The 19208-nt window shown below is 40.6% G+C and overlaps 1 pseudogene; it reads right to left on the bottom strand.

Moving 5' to 3' along the window:
• Positions 1–19208, bottom strand: part of LOC139727610 (uncharacterized) — a 176089-nt pseudogene that overhangs the window by 12542 nt on the left and 144339 nt on the right.

Raw genomic sequence — 19208 nt, 5'->3', positions numbered from 1 at the left:
AATTGGCCATGTACCAAGTAACCAATCAATTTGTTTGCACTGATTCTGCACTATGCAACTGTCACTTGGTCTATGACAATATCTCACAGCTGCAGGCACGTTATAATGGTCTCCTCTGGCATAAAATCTATAAAGCCTCAATGCAATACACCACAGCTAACCCTCCCACTACAAGATACAGCATTTTATCCACATCGCACAGTTGGCTCTTATTAGGTAAAGGGTAACAAACCACATTATGTTGGATTTTTGGAACATCTGAGACATATCACGCATGAATCTACAAGTGTATACCTACCTGCAGTTCACCTGTTCACATACACTGTAATATCACACTCATAACTCCCCTAATAGGATCATATCCAAAAGCAAGACTCTTGTGTGCTACAGTAATGAAATTAAGAAGCACAGGTCACCAGAGGGCTAATTCCATCCGACTTGCATGCGTTACGGAGAGATTAATTTCCCTAAAGTGTAGTCAAAGAGCACTGGGATACTTCAGCACAATGCTGGCTATGAAACAGGCCCAATATACAGTCTTACGTACCTTGACTTACACTTGCTGAATTGCTGGGCACAGCTTCATTATCCCTGCCAGTTCAGATGCAGTTGACATTGCAGTACATGCTACAGGATGACTTTTCTTGTAGAATCAACTCGTCTGCACCACTAAGAATTTACAATCCTGACTTATAAGACTGGTAAATTCTAACTACTTAAACAAACAAAGGGCACTAGATCTGCACAATGTAAGAATGAGATCATACACCTCTCTGTGTGCACACTGTATGGTGTGACACACTTTCCACATGGGGCAACTGTAACAACATAGTCGACTTCTGCCAATGTTTGCATCAGCACAAGGTATAAGTAATCCTACCTACAATGCAGAAGGGGTTCAAAATTTGCAGGAAGTGTACCCCACAACACCCATCAGTGGGTTCAACTTCCCCAAATTTTGTTACCCCAGAAGAGAATCAAGCACACTCATTCTGACCTGCTTGGCACTTTGTTGCTGCTCCTCTTCCTTCTCCATTTTTGCAAGGTGTTTTTCCAGCGAGTCCCAATCTAACACGGGCAGGGACGGCTCCCCGCCAACGGTCCCTCCACTTCCCCCACTGCTCGTTCGCGACAGCACCCCACCCTCCCTAATCAGCTTCTTCCCCTGGGAGGGGATCGTGGCACGCGCACAGGGGGACGAGGTCACGGACTGCGTGCTTGTGACGAGAGTCTGCGTGTTGGTGCCGCGGTTACACGTGGAGGCGGTGCTGGTGGCTGGTGGGTAGTGCTGCGGAATCTGACTGTGAGTCACCGACTTTGCACTGTGCCGCACCAAGGAAGTAGTGGAGTGGGGCACGGGACAGGGGTCGTCGCAGGTCACTACCCCTTCCTGGCTCGTGCTCAAGTCCTCGCCGAGGTGAAGGCTACTCGACAAGGTTTCGTTGTCCATGTACGCGGTCCCAGCTTGGACCGGAGCTTCAGTTTGGCCAGGGCCTCCGTGAGTTCAGTCTCCTCCATGAGGCATTGGGAAGCATTCGCGTTGAAGTCGTTGGCGTTCTTGTTCTGGTCAAACGATTCAATGTGAGGAGAGCCCTCTGTAGTCCTTATTTCATCCGGACTCGGCGTCTGCTTGCCGCCGTGGTTCCTGGACAGCGAAACCTCCGGCCGCTTCCCGACATGCTGGCCCTCCTCGGTGCCCTCCCCCTCGGGAGACGTGACGCAGCTGGAGCTGGCGTAATAGTCGCTCTCGTAATTCTGTGCGTCAAAGTCGATGGGATCTCCCATGATCCTCTCCTCCATGGCTGCCAGCTCCTCGGCCAGACTCAGGCGGTTGATGCGCCGGCATTTGTCTGGCGTCTCCGGCGACGTCTCGTAGCATGCCTTGTCGTCGAGCTCCACGCTGCTGCCGAGATCGTGGAGCATGGAGATCCCCCGCTTGGATCCCCCTAGCGACGACATGATGATGGCCTCTGATTGGCTGTCACCAGCTGGCAAGTGGAAATAAAATTAGAAATATTGTACAAAAATTATCATTATGGTACATGTACCCATTAGAAAAATGTGAAAAAAAATATATGTACACGTATATTCCTATTTGTACTAGCTTCTGTAAAACCAGAAACATTCGCAGCATACAACTTTTGTGAATTGATGCTGACGGCCTTTTTTTCGTGACATGAAACTTTCGCAGTGTGGACCATTAAAAAATAATGAATTTACTAACATGTACTGGATTGTGTAGACAAAAACTTTTGCATGCATTTTACTTTTGCAGACCATGCCTCCTTGCAAAATTCACAAAAGTGTCATGCACATGAAAATTTACGGTTTTAAAGTATCTTACATAAGACAAGGATATACATTACTCAATATCTCTTCTTTAGATCAGAACAAATGACTCCATTGCAATGCCAAACCAGTATAAAGTTCTCTACAAAGTATGCAAACTTACTCCTATAAACTCTTTTGTCAATTCAAGATATTGCATTATGGTTCTGATAATTCTTATTCCTTGATCGATCAAAGCAAAACAATATCTAAACTCACTAATTCTACATTGTGCATAAAAAAGAATACTTTTCAGCAAAATAACAACTGTATGATTTTGTCTGGTTATGATTGATATCAAAGTATTTAATTGTTAGGGAAAGAAAACATCAAATTACAGAATACACTTTCAACAGGTCTAGGCCAAAGACTGATAGGTCATCCGGAAAAAAGCGGTCACAGGCTAAGATCCAAGTCTTTAAAGTAGAAAATCGTATTTGATTCAAGATGTTACACACAGCAACAAGAGCACAGACATGCTTTGAAATACTAGAACTGAGATTTTTGAAGTGCTGCCCTAAATTTTGCCCTCCAACCAGAATAGGAAGACAAGAAACCAGTTTTGTTTTTGTTTTGTTTTTTTACAGGGTGCAAAAGAAGAGGATGAGTAAATTGCATTCTGAAGAGATGAACTACCGACACCTCTTGTCACAAATAATATGGCGACACCGTGTATTCTTGTCTCAACACCACAACTTATTCCTGCTCCTCTTCAGACAAAAATGGGGTGGCAGACGGGAGAAATCTGATTAACAGTGACAGAAATCAATTTCAATTTCTGCCACAAAGTCTCCTCTGCCCCATGGTCGTTTGGCAGCCCCCTCAAAAATTGAATCCAGCACAAGTATTTCCCTCTCTTCTTTTCGCCCTCAGGGGGGCAAACGCTCATTGACAAACTTGAAAAAAAAAAAAGAGGAGCGCCCTCGGAAATCAATGCCTCGAGTCTGTAATTGCATACACTGCTCGGCCACATATTTTCTTTGTATGAATTGTTTGTCTTGTCACATCTTTATGTCACAGTCAAGAAGAGCCCCCTGACCCACTACAAATATTGTTTTGCATTGTTGGTTTTTTTTTGTGTTATTACCAATGCCAAAGCAAGCATGCAGTCATATGTGCAAGCAAGCAGATCAAAGATTGAAGAGAGAACAGGACGCATAATCATAATTCACATTTTTTAGGCATCTTGGAGGTAAAATGCTAACAAATATCTTGTAGACCAGGCCTCTTGAATAACTGAATAGATTTCAAAAAAGGTTGTATTACATCGTATCACCCGCATTCCACGAATATCTACTATTTTTCTACTTTTTGCACTCTTTAACATGAAAGCAGGTACAATACTATATATATATATATTTTTTTTAGCTCTAAACGTATCCCCCCCCCCCCTGTTGATTCTTAACACACACCTAGCAAAACTAAACTTCCAGGTATTTGAAAGGAAAACGGAAAATGAATAACAGATACTGTCTTTAAGCTCCAGCAAAGGACTGGGTGGATATTATGTATATTTTTGCTCACTGCATTATAGCTGTTTAACCCATTGAGGACGGTCTGATTTTGCTACAACACACATTTCCCATAGACACCTGCCCGAGTATACTCGCGACTCATCCTCAATGGGTTAAAAACTGATAACAAAAACAATCTGAAACATCTCAGATGCACACATTGGGAATAAATGTATTGAAATCATTCAGAGATGAAGATGGAGAAGAAAGAGAAAAAAAAAAAGAGAGAGAAAAAGCAAAAACCCCTCCATCACACAAACATTTGTCAACAACACATGATCAAGAAATACATAGACCGAGGAGCAAAACAATTACCAGTCAGGGGCAGATCCAGGAAGTCTGTAAAGAGGGGGCGCCTTTACAAAATTAAAGTGGGGGGCGCAAGCACCCCACCCCCAAGTTTTTTCTTTTTATTTCTTTTGTTTTCACAACAAATAAAGGGGAGGGCGTGCACCCGGTGCACCCCCGCCTGGATCCGCCACTGCCAGTCAATTGTTTTTCACTGATGACAGCGAAAATAGGCATTTAGGGAGAAAATGGAGCGGGGAAAAAAGGGAGTAAGTGAGAGGGATCGGAAAGGGTACAGTAGAGCTACATGTACCTACCACACGACAACAAAAGTTGACATATTACAATGCTATTAACTGTAGGGAGTACAACTTAGCAATTTTCCTACGAGATTTTCACACCCACATAAGAATGCAAAAAACACCGTTTGGTTCCTTACGGCAATGATTTCATGGAGAAGTCAAGAAATGGGGGCAGGTATAAGTGAAATAAAAGAAAAGAATGCTAACAGCGCACAGTCATATCTCTCAATCCTGATCAGTGAACAACATTCTTTCGCAGCATCTTCCAATTAGGATAAAATCAATCATCAGCTTCCTTATTGCACTTACAGAAGAAGGAAGACTTTTTTAATGGGGGGGGGGGGGGAGGGGGATGGGACTCGACAATGTTGATGCATTCAGGACATGATTGCTTACATGCATGTACACTCGGAGTAATCAGACTCTGTGCAGGAAAATTATGCTTGCCAGGCTTGGCTTTTAAAGGCATAATTTACCATTTGCAGATGGAACAAAAATCTAGCATTTAGCACTTCAAAATAGCTCTAAAATGTGAGTTAGGGATAGAAACAACCAATGTAAAAATCTCAACCATTTTAATCCATGTCAAGTATTGTCAAATATACAAAATGTGAACAATAGTTATGATAAAAATGTTCAAGACTAAACCATCTACAGTTTTTAATGAGAAAAATAGTGATATCTCCTTATATTTTAGGCTTTATTGCAAAAATTTTATATGGCAGGGTGTTTTGTGATACAACTGACCTACACATATGCATCAAAAGTGATATCTTGAACATTTTTTAAATTGCTAGTGCTCCCAAGGTAAAAAGGACCTTTAAATAAAACTTATAACTTTCGGGGAGAGAGAAAAAAAAAACAACACCAACAAAAGCATTCTTCCCTGCTGAACCTCTTGGGGTTTTTTAATTTGGAAGCAAGCTGAAGCCCAACATGATGCTGCCGATTCAAATTGGCCGAGCCTGATGAAATCTGATGTGTATCTCATCAGTATCACAAACAGTTGTCTCTCGCGATTCCGTTTCATTGAAATCAAAAACAATATATCCATCTCCTCATTTGTGGCAGCATAAAAGCTGTGTATCAAATCAAACTCATTAAATTCACACGACGCAACATTTTTGGCTTTACCGTGCCAACCTCGTCACCATATGTGTTGCAGAAGGGCTGTTGGCAGTTAAATTTTTTTTTTGGTATAAATCTCAACATTTTCTGCCATTCTAATAAAGGAAGATTTCCTTATTTTGAGCCCTCTATTACACAGCACAAGATTTATTCTGTCATGACTGTCAACCTTCTAAGGCATTCATTCATTCCATCAAGTAATAGTCAGAGTTTGCATGTTTTGTCTTGAAACTTTTGTACAATCATTAGTTCCCATTGTGAGGTACTACAGGAGGGGAAAATTTTGCTGGTTAGTTCTTCATTTTGAGCTCTCTATCAGGCAGCATAAGATTTATTCTGTCATGAATGTAAACCTGATTCTAAGCATTCATTCATTCATTCCCTCAAGTTAGTCACAGTTTGCATGTTTTGTCTTTAAGCCTGTACATACAATCAATCAGTTCCCAAAGTGAGGTACTAAAGAAGAGAAAAATGTCACTGATTATTCCTTCAGTGACATACAAGTTGTCATAACCATGCCCACATATTACTTTGGTTACTTTTCCTTGTATTTTTTAGGGGGCATTCTTAAAAAATGGATGACTTTGACTTAAAAGTGCAGCATATTTCACAGTACATTCAAGGATATGGTCCTTAAACAACTTGACTCCTGATTATCTTCACTTTTCGTCACCAAGAAGTTCCTTTTGTGGAGTCAACGGGGACCTGAGCCTCTGACAAAGATTCTGCTCTGATCGGAAGCTCAAGCCCCTTTTGACTCCGGTTTATTTCACTAGCTCACCACTGTTGGATTTATAAGCAGTTCTTAGCATTTTTTTTTTTTTTTTTTTGGGGGGGGGGGGGGGCTACATAAGTTCCTTCTGTGAGACACTTGGGACAAGAGCAGTTTCCCCCCTGCGTGGAGGATCTTCTTTGCATATGTGGGAGACTTCGACTTCATCACAACTTTCTTCTTTTTTTTTCAACTCTTTCCAACTTCACTTTTTCCAACTCAGCTGACTTTCAGGTGATAAACCTCATGAATTTCACTTTCGGTAAACACAGAGAGTATATAAAAAAAATCCCCTGTTTATGATAAATCAGTATGCTGCATCCCATAATCTCAGCAATGAGAACAATCAATGCGCTGGTCACTAATCTCTGGCTGATGTTGCTTTGGTTGTAGATGGTGGCAGTATTCGAAGTGCGTGCAAAGCGGCGTGATAATGCACTGCTTCTTTTCCTGCGTGGGATCACACCACTGCAAGCGTGCAGCCCGGGTGATAAACATGTTTCCTCCCTCCCTCTCAACTAGGCTTTAATGTAGCCTAAATTAAATTCGACAGTGTGACAAATTGAGTCAAATATCACTCCCTTTTTATTACGCCAAAGTGCGGCGGGGATCGTGGGCACAACACTGGGCCTTGAGCACGGAGAAGCTACACACCTCCAGCAGTTATGAGGTGAAAATTCCATTAGTAGTGATGAGAGCCCAGAAAAAAAACAACAACAACAAACAAAACATAAGTCTCTCCCTGAAAAATTTTGAAAATTGGAGTAAACACATGCTTTTTAATTAGTTCCATGGCTGGCAAATATGGGTCAATTTCAATTACAATTTTGTCTAAAGAACGTCGCTGCAGAAGGGGACACACGTGAATGCAACTATACAGAGTGGCAGTTTCAAATGAATTTGTCTCATCTGAAAACGGCTGTCCAGTCTACTTATGAGAGGAACCCCTACATTTTAGATTAAGCCATTGCCTCCAAAATGTGACCATTCCCCCTAGAATGAACGTGTGGGACACCAGGTCCCCATGAAAAGGGGGTTAAACTTGCATACATGTAGCTTGGAGCACAAAATGCAGCCCTGAGCACAGCTGACTAGAAGCAATCATGTGACCACAACATTGGCCCGAATTCACGAAGGTGGTACAATCTTGTCCATGGTTTAAACCATGGACAAAGACTGTAGTTTTGTATGGGGTGCCAAGTGTTGCATGGCCTATTTCGTTACGAAATCAGTCATTTCTTCGACGAAATGTTCAATTCAGGCCACAGGGTCTACAGGCAAACGAGGCTGTGTGGAGTAAAGTGCATGCAAGGCAACCCTTGTTCTCGTACCAAGGGGAAGAAAAAAAAAACCCCACACAACTAAATTGCTAAAAATTACTTGCAATATGCATAAATTATCATTTCATTTCCTTGAAATGCTGTCTCACTTTCTCATGTGATAAATAAGCTCCCCTCAAAATTGCTCGAATATTGGAGATAGTCTCACAAAACAGTATGACGGCAGACTTTCATGAGATATAATTTTCCTTTTTTTGAGGCCTTTTTTGAGGCCTTTTTTTGAGGCCATTTTCTGACATTTATCTGTCTAGTCTGTACGCTTCCTGTGCATGAAATGGCATTGACATCAGCTCGGTTCAACAATCGATTTCTTGTTAGAAATCCATTTCGAAGACTTGCATGCCGCTCAATGGCATGCATAGTTCGAGTCTTACTCGAACATTCCCGATATTGGTGGGGGCACCACATTGCTATGAGACACTCAGCGAGGATCATTCACCCAATACATTCACTGACTTTTCTTGATAATACACTGTATATCAAGAAAACGAGAAATATCGCTATGGCGATTGGTATTCCTGCACCATATGGCATTGTTCTCCCAAAAGGTCTGCAGTACATCTTGCCACTGTAAGACAATAGTTTCACATGACTGGTAAATAATTATAATCTGGTCACAATATCCAAATTTTCATCATACTTTGAGCCGATTTCACAACATGGAAAAATAGTGATTCCAGCAATTTCATCTGACCTTTGATCCATTTGTCCACAAAATTGATTACGGAAAAACAGAGAGACAGACAAGCCGAAAACATAATGCCTCATAAGACACTTTGTAGCGGAGGCATAAAAAAAAGGCGACGACTGTAAAAAATCAACCACTTCTCTTGGTGCTGTGGTCAATGCTTGACAGAAAACAACAGTCTAACATCTCTACCCTGCTGGGGTAATGCAACTGGGTTGCAGCATTACATCGGAATGAACTTACACTGGGAAGAGGAGTCTTGTTGCTGTCCCTCCGTTGTGTCTCCGGTCCCCTCTGGCTCCCTCGCTTGGTTCGATTGTGAAATGTTCAGATTGTCACTGTTTGGAAGCTGATGGTTACCGTTCACGTCGCGGTCTACATCGTCCCCGTCGTTGGCGTCTCTCCTACTGTCACAGTCGTCCTCTTTATCGGCACCGTGGTCATTGTCCCGATCATCATGCTCCTCTAAATCGTCATCGTCGTCTTCATCTCCCGAGTCTGGTTCGTTGTCCGGAGAGAGACGAACTTTCCTGCGCTTGTAGTTTCTCCACGCACGCTGGATGCTAGGAAGAAAAACGCAAAAGGACCAGAAATACATGTTTACTTGCAGGCATGGTGTGAAATTGAATGTCATAAAAAGTCTGCACCATCATTACTTTAACATAAACCTTAGAAGATGTCATGGAGAGTATAAGACAGGGCTCAACCACTGAACTCTATTGTGGAAGGGGCGCTGTGCGCACTTAGCGCGCACTACACACTGAAAAGCCACTACGCTCGTGTTGCACTGTGGGTAAAAGCTAGAAGCCACCGGAAGTGCTGGCCGGTGGCGGCCATTTTGGGACTTTGCTATGGGGCACCAATAAGGTGCCAAGAATCACATGGCTATTTCGTTACAAAATGTGTAATTTTGTCCACAAAATTGCATTTTGAAATCAGTCATTTCGTTGAAGAAATGTTCATTTTGTCAAAAAACAGTTGTTTTGTTAGTACATGTTCATTTTGTCAACTAAAGAGCCATTTTGTCATGAAATAGCCCATGCGATACTTGGCGCCCCATAATTTACACCAAAGTGACTTTCCACTGAGGAACGCGCTTCTTCTGCGTACCATCTGCAAAGCAATAGCGTTTAGTAAAGTGGGCGGGGCCTAAAGGTGGAGTCCTAAAATGGCAGCGCCAACTAAAGCACTTCCGGTGGCTTCGAGCACTGCGCGTAACGTCACTTCCAATATGGAGTTCAGTGGGCTCAACACTACGTTTTTTTCTCTGGTGGCCCACTTGGGCCACTAAAATTTTTGATTTTGAAATTTTGGTCGCCCGAAATAAAAGCAAATACAAAAAAATTTTATTTGCCCCCATTAGGCCACCAAGAGATAGCCTTTTTGAAAATTTGGTGGCCAGACATGAATCTTTAGTGGCCCCGGGTTACCGGGCCACTGCTAATGATGAGCCCTGTATAAAAGATGACAACGTAATTAATCCCTGAGCATCTAATAGTGAAACTTGATTTAAGTTATACTTTTTATATAACTTGAGAAGCTAATTGTTAAGTTCCTCATTTAATCACTCTTGCATGATATCTGCCAAGTTTGGTGAAAATATGACCATGCTTTTTCAAGAAGATGAAAATTTGAACAGTGGGCCCCAATTTAAAGCCACCCCCCCCCCATCCCCCACGCCCACCCCAGGGTCCGCTATACACAAACTTGAAACTACAGTCACCATTGCACTTACTGATACCACAAACTTACACTATACATGTAGCTCTATCACTTCTGATTCTGGAGAAGAAGATTAATACAATTCCTTGATTTGGGGGCATGGTGTTCATTTAAAAAAAAAAAAAATCTTATCCCCCTAGGGATGCTACGTAGGTAAAAATCCATCATGGGCTTTTCAAGAAGAAGCAGAAAATGTGAAAAATTAAGGCACAATGCACGCTGGATGATACATGATCCACACCGGATGATAAATGATCCCTACAGCTCACCAGGGCTAAAGAAGAATGCATTACTGGCCTGTCTGGCAAAGTATGAACTATGCTAACAATGACCTCTACATCATCTCCAGGTTTCTCCAATTAGCTAAAATTTAATTTTTCTTACAATGTGTCTTGGAAAATTTGTCATGAATCCAGCAAAGCAGTTAATGCAGTCGGCTTTTATAAAATTTCAACGTATCTATAAGCCATCTCAGAGTTCAACAAGGGGTCAGGGCATTGTTCACCGTTAATAGTTTCCTGAAATGGATCAAACAGATCTGCTGCTGGGATGAAGTGGAGTTCATGGGGGTCACAACCGCACCCATCATAAAGCTCACCTTCAAGCTACATTTCCTGAAAACATGCTCATTTTACGTTACTTTAATAGCAATCACACATTGATATTGGTGAATGACTACAATTCATCAATTTCTATATATTCGTATAATGCAATCAAATTACTGTAAAATGAGGGATATTCGCATGCATCTTAATTTCGTAAATTTCGCGAGAGCCACGATTTGCGAAATTAAAATGCACACAAAAGTTCTTGGCTACACTATATGCACTGAATGTTAGAGGCAAATCGTGAAAATTTCATGCAGCGAAAAAGGCCGCTGGCTCCAATTCCCAAAAATGTCATGCTGCGAAAATATTGTGTTTCACAGTATATGCAGTTAATGTCTTGTTTTTATTCTGAGCTAAAAATTTTTATGGAATATGTTCATATTGCGAATCATAGGCAGAAGATTATTAACTGTGTATATGTCATATCGAATTCTCAATTAAGAAGAAAATATGTTAATTTAAACTTTTCTCCAAATGTCAGTCTTTATCTCAAAAGAAAAAGGTGAGACATACAGTTTTGAAACTCTGGCAAGAAATAGGAGTTTAAGTGGTCCATTAGAAATTCTAAAGTACAATCATTTTACAATAGTTGGTAAGTATGCAATCTCATTAGAAACTGTGATAACCTTCTAATGTGAATCAATATCAACATCCCAGATGAGGCAGTTTCAGTTTGTGAAGGATTCAGGAAAAATAAGATTGCAAGTAAAAGCCCTTCGTTTTAGATTGTGCAAGCATGGCAGGGAGTTTTCAAAAGAGCCTCAGATGTCCACCCGAAATTCGCCCCACGGTTCACCCCTAAACTCGCCCCACTGAGAGCCGACCACGCCACCGCCGCATCTGATGCAAATCACCTGCAACACGGCCAACCCCAAAAGGTGAGCGGCGGTGAATCACCGTCGCCGGGGCGACACTCTACCTGCGCGTCGTCAGCCAAACAGAGTCAAGAGGAGTGAGAGCCAAACATCGAACGAGAGAATAAGAAGGAAGGATGCAGAGATAGAAAAGAAAAAGAGAGAGACTGAATGTACACGGGACACAGAAAAAGAAAAACAGAGTAAGCCCTGATAGCCTGACAAATAGACACAAGGAAAGAGATGAGATGACAGAGGGATGGGGGGGGGGGGGAGAAGGGGGGCTGTTGAGATGGAGAAGGTGCTTGGATTACCCCCCTGGCTGAGACTTTGGGGCCCCAACACTGACAGAATTCCCCCCATAGGCTTCTCCGAGTAGAATATAAACATCGGTAATATCCCATCAACCCTCATCCTTTACCTATACGGAAATGCAAGAGCTACTACTCTCGTGACATTTGGGAGGAAGTTTGCAAATCGTAAATCTTGGCTAAGTTTGGGGCTGCAACACCCGGTAATCAGCAATGAGGGGATTATAATCTCCATTTGATACATTTACAATGTACCTCTCGATATTTCCATCAGGAAATAAAAGTGAAGTATCTGGGTGTTATGACTTTCATATTCAAAATGTGCATCATTCGTCTCTAAAATAAAAACACAAAAACAAACCCATATGAAATGCTTAAAATGTTCTGAAACTACCATATCAAAAGCTTCAAATGAGGTACTGTACAAGCCATTATTTTTGCGTACAGATATTTTCGAGAATGGGGAGGTCACGGACATTTTTGCGAGATGTTGTTTTCGCAATTTAACATCAAGGCTTATCGCAAGTGCACTATTGGCCTAGTGTATGGTGGCATTTTTACATGCTGTTAAATTCGCAGTCAGTGATTCGCGAAATTCGTGCAGATTAAACCCTCGTGAAAATAACAGCTTATTCAGTAATTAGCCCTCCCCAGCAGCACATTCAGGTTTGAGGGCACTTTCTTTATTAAGTCCCATTGAAGCACATGGGTCAGATTCATTTGTACTTCATTTCTTGCTTCTGTCTCCTAAGTTCGTTAATGTATGCAGCTTTTATGGTCAGTGACTTAAGAGTGTGATTCAACACGTGGGCCTTGTTCTCATGAACATATCTGAGTGACTTTCTATCGATCCTCTGCAACTAAACACTGCATTTATACAATTTTAGGCATTAGATTGAGCCACAGAAAGATACTCCTAAGAATGAACAGTACATTTCCCATCAGCTTGATTACTTCCAGTGATGATGGAATAGGAAAAATGCAATATTATGGCAACCGCCAGGTCATTCCACTTGCTATGAAGTTTGGTAGCAGTATGATTGAAAAGTTAAAGAAATGTGATAATTTTCTATTCATTCAAACATTCTAAATCCATCCATGATTTCAACTGATTCAAAATATGTTAACATGCCCAGAGTAATTTGGCATCTTTCATGGACATGTATACCAAAATATTCATACCTCGGAAATGAAAGAAAGAACATCAAAATTAGTTTAAGTGACCATCTATTCATCAGCAAAGATTCTACCTTTTCAGACAATGTTTTGTCTTGATCTGGATTCAGTAATATACAATATATAAAGATCATTAAAAATGTAACAACATGAGTAGAGAAGCAGATTGATTTAGAATGTCTTGCATTAGAAAGTGAAACTGTCAGCTCATAGCATCAAACACAAGAAAACAAATCACAGAGCGCTTTTCATACGATATCAAAGACTAAATCCTTTTTATACAAGACTACATCGACCCTCATCCTCCATTTTTGTCATCTCTGAGCCCCTTTATTTGATTCAAAGAGGGGCCCCACCTGTATGCGGAATCTACCACCTGCTATTAATTGAGGCGTGACACGCCCGGTGCAAGATATGCACCCCAAGGTATTGCATAGCATCGTTGCATGTTGCATACAGGAAGTGATGGGCAGTGTGAGTAAGGTATACCTGATGGAAATATCAAATTGGGGGCACACACCTCTACGGCACATCTCTTATTCTATCAAGAATACTATCATTGTTTTGTTTTACTTTGTTTTTTTCTAATTCCATGGGTTTATGATGATTGAAAACAAATTTAAGCAATAATTTGTTCAAAACATACAGCAAACACCGAATTATTCCTACTTGCCTCTCTTTCCATTTCAAACTCTCTCTTCTTCCACACTACAGTCGTACCAACCCAGCATGGATATACCGTTTTGCCGTGTTACTTATGGGTTTATCTTGATGTGAGATGTATATCAAATATTTCCGAAAAACTTGTCGGTATCTCGTATAGGAATCACGTAACCAATGTTGCAGTCAAAACCAGAATTGGAAATGCCATTGGGTTATACAAAGGCATCCCGGCTTCAGTGAAAAGACACAGGCAGAAGACATATGGGCACATCACATTATCATCTGGACTGGTCAAGACTATCTTACACGGATCAGTATCAACCCGTTGAAGATGAGTCCCGAGAATACTCGGGCAGGTGACTATGGGAAATGCATGTTACAGCAAAATCAGTCTGTCCTCAACGGGTTAAGGAGGGAGGCGAAGAGGCAGACAAAGGAAACGATGGGAAGACAACATCTAAGGGTGGACTGACCTTGCCTGGAACAGAACATATAGCAAAAAGCCCTGAACTCAAAATTAGAAGGAATGGAAGAAGCTGGTTATAAAGTCTACAGTGGTGCCCAGACAGTCAGCCAGTCATACAAATTCCTGACAGGTCATCCGGTGTATTTACTTGACTACAGTGCAGGTAAGTATTATTCCCCCTTTTCTCAATCCCCCTCCACTCCCACTCCTCTGCTTAAAAACAAGAGGGACTGAATAAAATACATCTCCCTCCATTTGTGTCACTTTGATTTATTTCCGGAGTTCTCAAAACAATAACATATTTTGTATGATATCTTTTTCAGAATCCATTTTTCCAGTAATGAATTTGAAAGCACATATCAAGATGATTTCATAAAGGTGTCATGCCGTCCCTTTAACATAACTTTCAAATTCAACTCAAACACTTTGAACTTGCAAATCAATTGAAACAAGAAAAGTGTTTAAAATGTACCAATTTCAAACAAAATATATACACTGACTATTAAACCTCCTTAGTTTTAAATCTAGGTACAAATTTGTACATTGACAGCTTTATATGAATGAATCAAAGAACTCAAGTTTTAACAAATGATAGATGAGGAGGGGGGGGGGGGGCAGGGGAAGATAGCCAGTGGGTTTGTTTGCTAACATCAGTCTTCTTTCCCAGAATCTTTGCCATGACAGTGGGAAAAATGCAGGTGCAGGCACAGGTGTACATATTAATGTTCCACATTTGTACCTGTTCTATTCCCTCCATCTAATCAAAGAATGCGTGCTGAAGTTGCAGGCTCATCAAGAAGAGGGCTCAGATAAAAACCTCAAAGAGTTTAGAAATTGTCCTTACACTGCAATTTGCAAGGTCTACACTTAAAAGGTATCATCTAGTCACGGTATTGTTTCATATCTACTGCTGACGGGTAAGAAACCAACAGTTTTTTTAAAACAATTTAGTCTCATCAACTATGTAAGTTAGACTTCTTTGGAACTTTGTTCTACTAGCTATCTTGTGATTTAAAGTGTAACATGACCCCCAAAAGGATAAATTTGTCAAATTTGCATGAAGATGAGGAGTTTATTGTCCTGGGAGAATGAAGAATATAAAGCCCCACATCTATATATACAGAAATACACATTAATTCTTGTTTTAATGAGGGCAATGAAATGCAGTGTGAAATTTTATGTAATTAAGACAATACATGAGCAAAACCTAACATGCAATACCATACTCAAACTCCTGTGGAAGTGATTTTGGCAGGTCTAAAGCACACCACGTTTGTTGGCTTACTGGTACAAAAGAGATAATAACTTGTCCAACATATGGTCCAACTGGGCTCAGTTAGCCACTCCTTTGATTCACTTCTTTTTTTTTATTAACAGCAAGTTTATCTGTCAGGTATTTTCTTTGTTAATCAAAAACAAAACAAAACAAAACAAAACATTAAAATCAAACCGAGCTTACCAGCACTCCATACTGTAGACAACAGAAGCAAGTTTTGTGAGACAGGACTTTGCTTGCAAATCAAGTCCATACTCCCTTCAGACACAACACAAATGGTTGCATTCCATGTACATTGTATGTCGCCTCACCTCGTGTAGGTTTAGCCCACACTCTTCATAATTGTCCCAAATACAAAATAGTACCACGAAGTAGAAATACAAGCAAGAACAATTCTAAGTATCTCGGGCACGATCTTTACTTATGAGAGAGGTCAATTCATACCACAATGATTTTTGTACTTTTTTTTTAAATGGCGGGGGGGGGGGGGGGGGGGGCAAATGCAGCAGTACTTCTGCAAAGATTCGGCGTGACGCAGGCAATGCCTGTTTAGCGTTGCTGCTGTCTTGCTGCTTCCCAAAGCAGGTCAACCTTTTTCGAGGGGGCACTCTACTCTAAAACACTCGCGACTCTCTCGCATATGACGTTTGGCGATTGGCCTGCCCTCCTTCCCTTGCCCCACGTCCATCAACGGAGGTCGGGGGGTGGGGGGGGGGGGGAATTCAGCACGGCGAAAGAGCTGGGTGGCCGGTGGTTAGGAAGTATGTGGAGGTGACACAGAAACGGATCCGTACGAGGGGCCTATATGGCATATCAGGTAAACAATTGGAATCATTTACGACAGCTATGGCCTATTAAATGAGATAGGCAGTCTCAAGCCTTTACCTAGATCCTATTTGTAATCTGTTCCTGAAAATAATATGGGTTCAATCGACCTCTTTCTTGTGTTCTCCCTCAGTCCCCCTTCAGGTAAAGAAGAAGATTTTTAAAAATGCGCCCTTCACATTTTTTTTGAGAGCGAGTTGGGCTACCACTACATATGTGACCCTGCATCACAAAACGCACAGAAAGTCGCCAGACATGAAATTCTAGTTGAGAGCATATTCTAAAAGAGCAGACTTTAAGCTTTAAAATGATGTATAACTCAAATCAAATGGACTCTCCTAACCTATCTAAATATTGGAAAGAAAACACACACTCAGGAAAAGTGTGAACTGAGAAAAGAGGCTCTGAAGTGCAGTGTCTATTCAGGCACTAAATCTGTACCAAGCCGTGCTGGCTGAGCAACGAATGGGACAAAAAAACAGGATGTAAACCACCAGAGTAACAACAATGAAGGGATTATCAGATTAAACTGAAATTGAGAGTGCCGTATCAACACATTCTGTTCATAATTGATGCCAACTTTCAAAGCAGTAACATCATCCTTTCAAAAGTTATTTGAGTTTAAAGTGAAGAGTGTGTTCAAGGTTTTTAAGAAATGAAGAGGGGACTCTAAAAACACACCAATCACACTATTCTACCAAAAAAATTCAAGATAAACTGCTAAAAAACACACTTTAATGCCTATTTTATGATCCCAAATTTTAACATAATGTAGAAGAAGACTTGCTCCTTCAGAAAATATGAAAAAGTCAAGATCGGTTAGGTTGACCCATTTCACCTATTTTCAGTCTCCACACAAAATCAGTGTGTGCAACTTTTTGTTCGTTTTGTGGTGCACGGTCATTGTATGTATCTGTTTCTTGTTCTTTCCCTCTCCATGATAACAAATTTTTTTTAACAACAAATTTTTTAATACTAAAATCAATCCATCAACTAGCCCACCATACTTATTTTTTTCATCCATCAGCATCTCACTCAATTTATTCAAAAATTCATCTACCTATCTATTATCCCATCCATCTATACAAACAAACAAGAACCCACCTATTCTCAACTATGATTTATCGATCTATCTTTTTTTATCTTTCCATGTCTCCTGCATTTTTCTGCCACACTTTTTCTGACTGCAACTGCAAGCATGGTGTCAGCCTTTTACTTTTATCTAAAGACATTTTTTTTTTTTTTAATCCACATAAGGTGCAGTTGAGCAGCTCATGGCTGATGCCATGTTATTACAAGTGGGGGAGGGTGCCCAGTTTATAAATTCTGGTGCCACTTCCAGGTTTCATCAGCTAACAAGCAAAAAAAAAAAAAAAATGGCCTTCAGTGCAACTTTCTGGTGCCACAAAAAGTATGTGTGTGTGTGTGTGTGGGGGGGGGGGGGGGTGGCCAAGTGGATAGACCCTATGTATTCTATTCTATGTAATACCATACATTTGAATACACACACACTTATCCACATGACACATATACAGAGTACATTATACACATACACATTATACACACACCCGCATCAATACACATTATACACACACATGTTTACAGACGCTCCCCTTAAGCGCATGTTTGATATACAGCAAGAGGTTATTTCCTTGTGGTAAGAATCTGAATTTTACATACTTTAAACAATTTGGTTTCATATATGTAAGGTTGTGTTTTTTGTGATAGCATTTGTTGTATAGTAAAAGACGGTTTTGTTATGTTTTGTGCAGGTCTATGCATGTTCTTCGAGTACAAATGGGAGCAATTCAGTACTGAACAAACAAATCATAATGCGCTTGAATACACACACGCTAAATGCACATACGTTAAATGCACACACACATAACCGTATACACATTATTACCGTGTGATGTTTAAAGACACATTCTCTGGGCACCTCAGCAGCTGTTCGAAATGCACTATTAAAGAGGCATTTTACTCGTAGCAAATTATTGGAATTACATTTTATGCATTTTACCGTGTATGTATAAAGAATTGCAATTTCATGTTTATATCTGCAGTACAAACAGGTTTATTATGTTCATATGTATACATCATGTCTTTTATGTACAATTGCGAGCAATTCAGCAATCCATAGTGCTGCGAGTCACGATTTCAATAAACCATGAACCACTATTCCCATGTATTACGAAAAAATATGGGGGGGGGGGGCAAGTCCCCCACCCCCTGTAGCTTATTTTCAATCTTCTTTCTATTTAATACACCTAAGTACAATGTATCTTTCCACACATTTACATATAATATACATCTACAGATCTCTAAGTGAGTATCAGCACTTTTTCAGCTCACTTTTAATTCAAACCTCACATCCAGAGGTTGTTGCACACAACACTTCTCATCCAATAGCCAATAATGTCACTGCATCACTTTTACCAGCCATTTTCACTTACGTAATTATCTTGGACTCATATCGTTGCAGCTTGTTGCGCCTCACACATCTGTTTTCCTCAAACTCAACTTGCAAGCGGTGACTGAAAAGTACAGGAAGAAAAACAAACCACGAGGATGAAAAATAGATAAGATATTTCAAGCCAACATTCAAGTCATCTAAGCAGTTGGAAAATAAGAGCAAATTTCAGGGTACATTTGTAACTACAGAATGACATTTCATACCCTTATATGCACAGTAGCTTTATGGTAATCCCATCAAAATTCAACATGATGTGAACTCTTCACCTTTGAACTATAAACTGCATCTTGAAAATTATATCAAATTAAATACCTGCACACATGGTAAACCTTAAAACCACTGTGCCATAAAGTACAAATATGTATAATCTTATATGAATATTTGACAAAACTGCTGAATTACAGTCAGGTGCTGCACAAAGCTAAGAATGTTGCATTATGGTGGGTTGACAAAAATAAGAAAATGACCTAGCTA

This window comes from Diadema antillarum, unplaced genomic scaffold, assembly GCF_040938485.1.
Source record: "Diadema antillarum isolate AM-2024a unplaced genomic scaffold, OU_Dant_1.0 seq00000136_RagTag, whole genome shotgun sequence".
In the NCBI taxonomy this organism is placed as follows: Eukaryota; Metazoa; Echinodermata; class Echinoidea; order Diadematoida; family Diadematidae; genus Diadema; species Diadema antillarum.
This window is presented reverse-complemented; position numbering and strand designations above follow the sequence as displayed.